This window comes from Cheilinus undulatus, linkage group 19 (assembly GCF_018320785.1).
Source record: "Cheilinus undulatus linkage group 19, ASM1832078v1, whole genome shotgun sequence".
Lineage (NCBI taxonomy): Eukaryota > Metazoa > Chordata > Actinopteri > Labriformes > Labridae > Cheilinus > Cheilinus undulatus.
In genome coordinates, this window is record NC_054883.1 from 42,226,240 (window position 1) to 42,235,642 (window position 9,403).

At 40.4% G+C, this 9,403-nt stretch overlaps 1 long non-coding RNA gene across 1 annotated transcript; it reads left to right on the plus strand.

Moving 5' to 3' along the window:
• Positions 1-544: 544 nt before the first annotated feature.
• Positions 545-946, plus strand: LOC121527006. The gene is made up of 3 exons (XR_005993367.1): positions 545-624; positions 717-795; positions 891-946. It is a non-coding gene; the product is annotated as an uncharacterized LOC121527006 (long non-coding RNA).
• Positions 947-9,403: the final 8,457 nt, after the last annotated feature.

Below are 9,403 nucleotides of genomic sequence, written 5' to 3' on the forward strand. Positions count from 1 at the left end.
AGGTGAGTCTGAATACTTCCGGGTAGCTTGTGCTAGCTCGCTATGCTGTAGGCTTTCAATGTAAAACATATCATGTTGTCATTTACCTTCTAGTGTAGGAATAAAGCAGCGGTGTGCTCCTTAGTCTGTGGTCCACTAGCACTGAAACATCTACGTTAGCATTCCTGATAGCTTGATGGTTAAACTGGGGCCTACTAGACTGAAGTCAGCCTGGCTCAGCAGGGAGGGAGCATCCTGAGCTGAGTTATCTGTAGGACTGTCTTTACTGAAGGGAATCATTCTTGTTGCTTCTGCAGGATGGACGTGGTTGTGGCATGTCAAGGACAGAGTGAACCAGGCTGTCATGTTGCAGAGAAGTGATGACTGATCTGCATTTCATGGTAAGAAGGATAAATACCAATTTTCTACAAACAAAGCTGTGCAGATGTTTGAGTGTATATTTTTCTGTGATTAGGGCAGATTTTTGGCATGCAAAAAAATATCTTTCTCTATTTTAGCGCCTTTGGACCTCCTCCATGTTGCTGACCAGTCTGGTTGTCTTGCAGCCAGTCAGACAAGGACCTGGACTGAGAGAGGGAGCAGGACTTGCTGCACCCTCTATGCCCCCAGGTACCTGAACCTCAGGTAAATATTGTTTGTTTTAGTGGTTGTTGTTGTTTGCAGATGGTATTGATGCAGGAGTCTAGTCTTTGTAACTGGTGCATTCTTATTTCCAGCGTGTGCATGAGCATGATTGCCTTGCAGTTGGACAAAGACCTGGGCTGAGAGAGGGAGCAGACTGTCTCTACTATTGTGGTACGACCCAGACTGACCCATACACTACTCCAGTATAAGTGGAGGACTGCTGATGTTCTGGTGAACAGCACTGTACCCTCTTGTTGCTTCTGCAGGATGGACATCATTGTGGCATGTCAAGGACAGAGTGAACCAGGCTGTCATGTTGCAGAGATGTGATGACTGATCTGCATTTCATGGTAAGAACAGGAAAACTGCATTTTTCTAGCAATGGCATACAAAGTTATGCAGATTTTGTTTATTTGTATTTTTTGTGTGACGCTATTTTTAATCCATTTTCGATCACTGACTTCACCTTTCTGCCCAGGGCATTGCTGTGTTGTTTACCGCAATGCATTGTGGGAGTTGTAGTCAACCAGTTGCGTCTCTGCTGCTTTGGGACTGGCACAAATGAATCTAAGTGCAAAAAATGCATGGACTTTTCTTCGTCCATAGACATGATAGATATTTTGAAAAGCGATAGTCATAAAATGTATTTTTTTTTTTTTTTTTGTTTCTGTTTTGTCCCCAAGAGATGGAGAACAAGTGTGTGCTATGAAAAGGTTTAGTCACTAATGTTTTCTGTGTGTTATAAAAACAAATCGCTGGGTTTCAAATTCCAATTTTTTTTCTTTTGTCTTTAGAGTCCTAACTTGTTAAATGTTCAAGTGACCTTACTGTAGATATATTCTTCAAGCCCAGGTTGTCCTGAAGAAAACATGTTTAGAGCTTGACTGTGCACCACAGGGTTGATGTTTGACTAGCTTTTTAAGACAGAATGTCCAGGCGAGACATGATGGTGACAAAAATGTCAGTGAGCTCTAAGGGTGAACAGCACTGTACCCTCTTGTTGCTTCTGCAGGATGGACATCACTGTGGCATGTCAAGGACAGAGTGAACCTCTTTTGTGTTGTTGCAGGGAAGTGATGACCCATCTGTATTCCAAGGTAACAACAGAATAAATGACAATTTTCTATCTATTACATAAAAAGTTAAGCAGATTTTTTTATTCATCTTTTTATTTTGTGTTGTTGCGACCAATTTATAAAAATGAGACACTGAATTAGAGAAATGTACCTTTGCTTTATACTAGGAGGAAACAAAATAAAGGGTCCATGTGCATCAGCAATCCTTTCTCTGTCATAGTAAGAGAGTAATGAATCAGTTGTGTTGTGTTTTGCAGAGTTAAGACCATTGACACAGAGAGGGAGACTGCCCTTTTAAACCTGTGAACACATGAATGAGGAAAAGCAACAACCTTGATAAGAAGTGACTTCCAAGACCACCTTGACACGCATTCATGCTGTCCAGAGTTCCTGCAGCGCTGCATTCCTTCTCATCACAGTGACACATTTTGGGAATTATCCCTAAATGCTTTCCTGGAGTTCCACTGCCAGAGCTGCAGCTGAAGCCCTGAACTTCCCATGCCAACGGGTCCTTCAACTCAGAGGAGGAAGAGACACCAAGGATGGCGGGGGAGGCCTTTGTCCAAGCTGAGGTCTGGAAAACACTCCGCTCCTCACCCACATACAGGCGCTGGACGACAGAACCAATGATGGTAACTGCTGGGACTGACATTCACACTACATATGTGCTCTGTTTTGTGCACTAAGCTGTGACGTTGTCTGCTTGATAAATAGTGCAACACTTGATTTGCCGCCATTCTCTTAAAATACATGTATGTTATGCCCAATGTAAGCATGCTATCTTTTGCAATATCTCCAACTATTCAGCTGCTTCTACCCCTCCTAAAGTTAAGTTCTTGGCAAAGCTAATTAAAAACAAGTCTGGCCTAAGATAGTTGGCCCATGCCCAACTGCAGGGGTTTTCAAAGTGTGTGAGAGTGAGCCTCCCCTAAGAAGGCCCTCAGGTTAGACCTAGACTCAGATTTGGGCCCCTGCTGTGACTGAGTTTGACACTCCTGCTGTAACTGGTTGCCACCATGCTCTCACTCAAACACACTTCTATATCAGAACGGGTTTCCACCACAGCAATGGCGGCTTGTCCACTTCCTGGTCTTTCCCTTGTTCTGTCAGTGTTGAAGATTTCAGCACTAATTATTGACCTGTTCAAGATCAAACTAAATCTTAACCTTGATAATCAATGAAACATTGTATTAATTTGTCCAGTGTTTAATAATCCAATGGTAGAATCTGTAGTCTCAAGAATTTGGTGTTCAAAATAACAAATTCCAACCAAAATACTGAAAATTAAAATTCTCAAACCTGTTGACTGGTTTAAAATTGTTCAAATGTATAGACTGCTTTCATTACAACTCATTTAATTTTAGTTTTGTTTTCTCCACATTTTGAAGGTGTCCTCTTCTGTTGACTTGAAATAAAATAACTGGACCTAAAAATGAGTTTCCTGTTTGTCAAAGTCTTGCATATTGTGTGTTTTGTTTTTGTGTAATAAATGTTGCTGGGAACGTGAGGCTTCTGTTGTGATTGTTTGATCATTTTGAGTTGCAGTAAAGATTTTTATGGGGTTTTAGCCGTTTTATTATTGACTGACCAGTAGCCCTTACAGAAGCTTGTCAAGCCGAGGTTTGGGTGGCTTTTCAAGGTCTTTAAAAATGGGTAAAAATATATCTATATGTTCAATGGTGGATTTGATGTGGATTTAATTTTTAATCTGATTTCTATCTTGCCTTTAAATTTGAAAAGGAGCAGTAACATTAAATGATTACCTAGTTAACAGACAATTTTCTGGAAATTAGAAATTAAGTGTCTCTTATAAGACACTGAAAGTGGAGATGAAATTTAAATGCTAATTGAATAATTTGGGGTCAAAAAAATGCAGATTCTTACTCAAAATCTCCTTCATTTGTTGTTTTTGGTATTGGTATTTGCATTTAAATCAATGAATGTAATCGTTTGTGCTTATTCCGACAGTTCACGTACTCTTCGTCGACTTGTATTGCCTGACGTAGCGGACTTGCCTCTCCCAATATGGCGGCTATGTCAACGTACAGCCAGCCATCAATGAGGCGTCTACAGCCATGGACCAAAGTATTGGCACCCCTGGAATTTTTCCAGAAAATCCACCATTTCTCCCAGAAATTGTTGCAATTATAAATGTTTTTGGTATAAACGTGTTTATTTCCTTTATGTGCATCGGAACAAAACAAAAAAGCCAAAACTGACATTATTTTACACAAAACTCAAAAATGGGCCTCATTGTGAGACTTTTAAACCTTGCAAAGCAGATGATGGGGCCGTTTCCTTGTTTCTCACTGGTGAATCCATCTTAAAGCTCCCATCTGAACGTTTGGGCCGGTTAGAAAGCGACAGGACCAATCAGAGACGAGGGGCGGTACTTTCAGGCGCAGATGGAGGAGGAGATTAGCGTGGATGCTGCTGAAGCGCCAGTTTATCAGAACTTCACCACAACCAAGGTTATAATAGTTTTTTATTTTTCAATAGTTTTTATTTTTATTTCTTTTCTCAATTTCAGTTTAGTTTTAATTAGTTGTTCCTGCAGGTTTGTTGGTTTAGTTTGGTTTTTATTTTGCAAACATGCTTCATTTCTGTGTTTTTTTTAGTTTTAGTTTTTCGGGTACATGTCGGGGTGCGGGAACGTCATATATTTTTAAAACATATTCTAACAGGATACTCTTCACTTTTCATTTTATTTATTTAAAGATGATGTTTGAATAAAACTCCAGACATAAAACTACCACTGTGTGAAGTCTTAACCAATCAGATCAGACCGTTTTACTCTCCTCAGACTCTGGTGTAGGTGCCAGTCAGTCTGGTTGTGTCAAACACTAAAACTAAGGAGACTTTGTCTCCATTTTTATTTGATTTTAGTTAGGTTTTTAAGCGCACTATACAGTTTTAGTTAGTTGTTGTTTTTTCAGTAAAGTGTAGTTTTTATTTAGTTTCAGTTCACTGAAATGATTTTTGAGTTTTAGTTATTTAGTTAGCTTTAGTAAACTCTAATAACCTCGACCACAACATCGTCTTTCCCCCTTTCTGAATCTAATGATCTTTCAGGGGCCAGACAGGAAGCTTTGGAGGGCCTGATATGGCTCCCGGGCCGCCAGTTGATGATCAGTGATGTGGTGTCTCTTGGTTCTTGTTGCCGTAGCGATGAGGATGTTTGGTGCCCCGCTACCTGGCATTCCCCTGAAGGAGTGCATCCTTGCGCCAAGGTGCTGAAAACAGTTGAGACATGCATCACAGATATTCCACACATGTATGAAATCTTCAACATTTTAGAGGAAGATGATGCCTTACACTTCAAATTACAGCTGTATCTTTTTTTTTAACCTTCGGTTCATCAGCTTTGCTTCTTCTTCTCTCATTTTCCTTCTGCTGTTTCCTCCACCTGCAGGTGAAGTTCTCTGTAATTCTGACTTTTCCGTCACTGATTGGAGCTCATTCTATTGTCAGGTTGCTTTGTGCAGAGGAGAACACACAGGCACTGAAGTTACATTTCTGCCTCTGTGCTGGTGACAGAAAGCCCTCTACCTGAAGTTCCAGCTTTATCCTGCTGAGCAGCAGATACTGAAGCTTCAAGCTCAGAGAGAGGTGTTCTGTTTGGTCAGTTAAAGTCTGTGTTTCATGATGGAAATGCAAAATTAGTCAGAAATGGATAAACACTACCATCTTGTGGCCATAAAGACTAACTACAGTTTCCCCCTCTTTTTAAAGTAGTTTTTCTTTACTTTAATGCATGTATACTTTTATCATACTTCATTATATTTTAAACAGCATCCTTTACTGAGTAAAAAACAAACTCAATAACAAAAAGGGGGTTCAGGGATGGCCCAGTGGTTAGGTGGTGCCCCATCTTGGAACAGAGGGGTGGGGTGAAGTGTTCGGGGTACATGGCCCATCAAACAGAGATTTTCCAGAGTGTTATGGGAAATATCCCAAAATCACTGGCAAGATTTAAAGGCTTCATCAACAATGTGATATCATAAATTAATGTGGTATTAAAAGGGACCATGCATGATCAGACACATTCAACTTCATGGATAGATGTCTGTGTTTCTCAGATGTGGATTGAACAAATAAATTAATCAGATAAACTTGAGGTTACAGGAGGCTGCTGTTTTTGTCACCAGTGCCTTAACCCGCTGTTTTAGACTGGCAAACGTCCGCTACGGCACGCACACGTCACAGCTATCATACCAGGCACGTGTTTGCAGCGTGTTGGCGTTGTGTCCCTGCATTTAAAGCCCTGTCATACTTTCTGTTTTACCCAAATAAACCTCCCAACAAGTGACCCGATTCAGTGGACAGTGGAGCTTTTCAAAATAAAAGCATTATGTCCAAACGACGGAAGTTTCACAACAGAAATGCTAAAGCGGGCTTTTACTTTGAAAAGTGCAGAAAGTGTTTTGGACTGTTTACCTGCAACTAAAGACTTTTTATAATGGTTAGGTAAGAGCCAGTCAGTGTTGTGAAACTGAATAATTATCTGATAATGAGAAACAGTAAGGGGAAAAATAAGTCAGTATTAAAATTAATAAACCTATTTATTTGTTTGAAAAAGGGCTCCAGGCAGCTTTAGCATTATTTAAAGCAAATTCTGACATTTTTCACCAAAGATTTTACATTTACAGTTTCCATTCTTGTGACATTTTATGGATACTGAAATATAAATACCTATTTAATAATGAAAAATATGCATATACACACATGCAGACATGATCCATGTTTTACTGGATGATTCTCTGCCCTTTCTTTTTAGACCTTTTGCTGCTAAATTGAAACATTTTTCGAACACATCAGAGTCCTGAAGACGTGATCGGACTGTAAAACTCTCTTTGCTGTAATAGATCTGAAATCCTCCACATTCACAGGCACTAAAGCAGGAACTGAAATAAATCAATAAACCTGCTTTACCACCCAGTCTCCTCCAGTGAGAGGAAGAAAGACTGTATGAGAGTCAGACTGATCCTCTCAGCTCCCACTGAAGCTCTCTCCTCAGAGGTTGTACTATCAGGCTGAGTCACGCTCAGGCTTCACCTGAGTGGAGGTGTGAGGAATGGTAGGACTGTACTGACATAAACCTGGTGATATAACTGATTCAACACTCCTGAAGTCTGGATCTAATCCTCGTTCTTTTGGTGTTTAAACCAGGGGTTCCCCACCTTTTCAGCCCAGGACCCCAAATAAAGGTGCCAGAGACCGGGGACCCCCACAGGACCTGAAGGTGGATGAACAGCCAAGATTATTGTAGAATAGTGCAGACAAGACCACCCATAAGGGGATAAAGGGGAGAGCTTTAACCTGACAAATCACCACTCTTACCAAAGAAGCAGGTCTCTTTTAATCTTTTATCCATTTGTGTGGTCGACAGCCTTCTCAAGAAAGAGTTCAAATCCCAGAAGTAAAATGGTTAAAAAATGGCTAAGATAGGTTAATGATGGCAAAAATGGTGAAAAAGGTGATGAAATTGTATTTCAAAAATTACAGAAATTGGTTAGAAGTTGAGAAATTTGATTAAATTGGTAAAAATAAAAGCAAAGAGTGGATAGAGAGTGGTAAGGGGAATTTCAAAGTGACTGAAATGACTTTGAGTTTGCAAAAACTGGAGGAAAATTTTGTGAAATGGGATGGAAATGAATATAAACTGGCAAAAATGGGTTAGCTAACACAGAAAACGGGCAGAAAATGGGAGAAATGGGTTAAACTGACAAAAATGAGCATATCAAATAATGAAATGTGATTGAAATGGGCATTAAAGGTGGTAACACAGGTTAAAAGGAACAATAGTGGGTCAACAGAGGCAAAAACAGGTGTAAAGGGGCGATACTTGGTTTAGAAGTGGTAAAAACTGGCAGAAATAGAAAGTGGCAAAAATGTGGTAAAATTGGTGGAAAAAGTGACAAAACAGGTTAAAATTTAGCAAAATTGGTGTGAAGCAGCAACACTGACATTTAAAAAATATTCTTAGTTCTTTTAGGGCATCTTGCGACCCCCATGAAGGTCCCGACCCCAGTGTTGAGAACCCCTAGTTTAAACTGAGGTGCATTTAAATTTACTTCCATTCAATCTGGGTTAAAAAAGGAGCTTTCAGTCAAAGCAACAACAGAATAACAAGAAGAGATCTGCTGCCCAGCTCCACCAGCTTCCCCCGTCTGTCTGTAGTTTTCAATGGAGGAAAAAATGCTCTTCATATTAATAAACCCTTACCCCTAACCCCTAACCCCTAACCCCTAACACTAACCCCCAACCCCTAACACTAACCCTAACCCCTAACCCTAACCCTAACCCCTAACCCCTAACCCCTAACACTAACCCCCAACCCCTAACCCCTAACCCCTAACCCCTAACCCTAACCCTAACCCTAACCCTAACCCTAACCCTAACCCTAACCCTAACCCTAACCCTAACCCTAACCCTAACCCCCTAACCCTAACCCTAACCCTAACCCTAACCCTAACCCTAACCCTAACCCTAACCCTAACCCTAACCCTAACCCTAACCCTAACCCTAACCCTAACCCTAACCCTAACCCTAACCCTAACCCTAACCCTAACCCTAACCCTAACCCTAACCCTAACCCTAACACTAACCCTAACCCTAACCCTAACCCTAACCCTAACCCTAACCCTAACCCTAACCCTAACCCTAACCCTAACCCTAACCCTAACCCTAACCCTAACCCTAACCCTAACCCTAACCCCTAACCCTAACCCTCTGTTTTAGTTTCAGGAATGAATTTCACATGATGACGGGCAGAAGCTATTAAAAGTGTCTACTAAATCTGCAAGATATGATTGCTCACAGTGTAAACCAAGAAGGTCACTTTTTAAGAAGATCTATTTAAAAAAAAAAGAAAAAAAAAGGGAAAAAATAAAGAAAAAAATCGTGTAAAAATGGGACAAAAATGACAAAAAGAAATCAATGAATTGATCTGAAATAAATCATTAACAAAATGACGGAAAAAAGGACAAAAAATCATGACAAGAAAACAATGATGGCAAAAATGATGAAAAAAATGGACAAAAATACGAAACAATAAATGAAAAAAAGTCAAATCTGCCCGACCCTACACTGATGAAAGAACAACAATGCTGTTGTTGGATTGAAGTAGTTTTTGTTTTATAACAGCCTGAAATTATTGTTGTTCATTAAATCTGCATCTTCTAAATGATCTTAAAGGTTGAATCTTTATTTTTTGATTTAAACTGGCAGCTGGACACCAAATTAAACTGGATCCATGTGTTTTTATTGCCTTAAGCCTGCTGTGAGCATTCGTAACTGCGTCCCGTAGGTCCAGAGAGGATTCAGAAACACCTGATGCAACAGCAGCCGTCGCTCTCTGAGCGGCTCTCCCTCTACACTCCAGCACAGGCGTCCAGCGTTGACCTACGGGTCAAAACGCGTCCGTTGTGGTCTGTTATGTCTGAATAAACGTTAAAGAGGACATTTTGAGTGTTTTCCTGCTTCCAGTTTAGCTCAGTGGGTTACCCTGCTGACTTTTAACTGGGAGATTGATGGTTTGAATCCCAGTCAGGTCCTAAACTTTGGACAGAAGTGCCTGAAACATCAGGAGAGCCACATCTACTTCCTGCAAGAATCCTGTACTACTATTATTCAGCAATAAACTTCAGCATGTTTGGGGGCCTCTGAGACTGATATAAACTTGTCTTAAAGGGCAAAATACG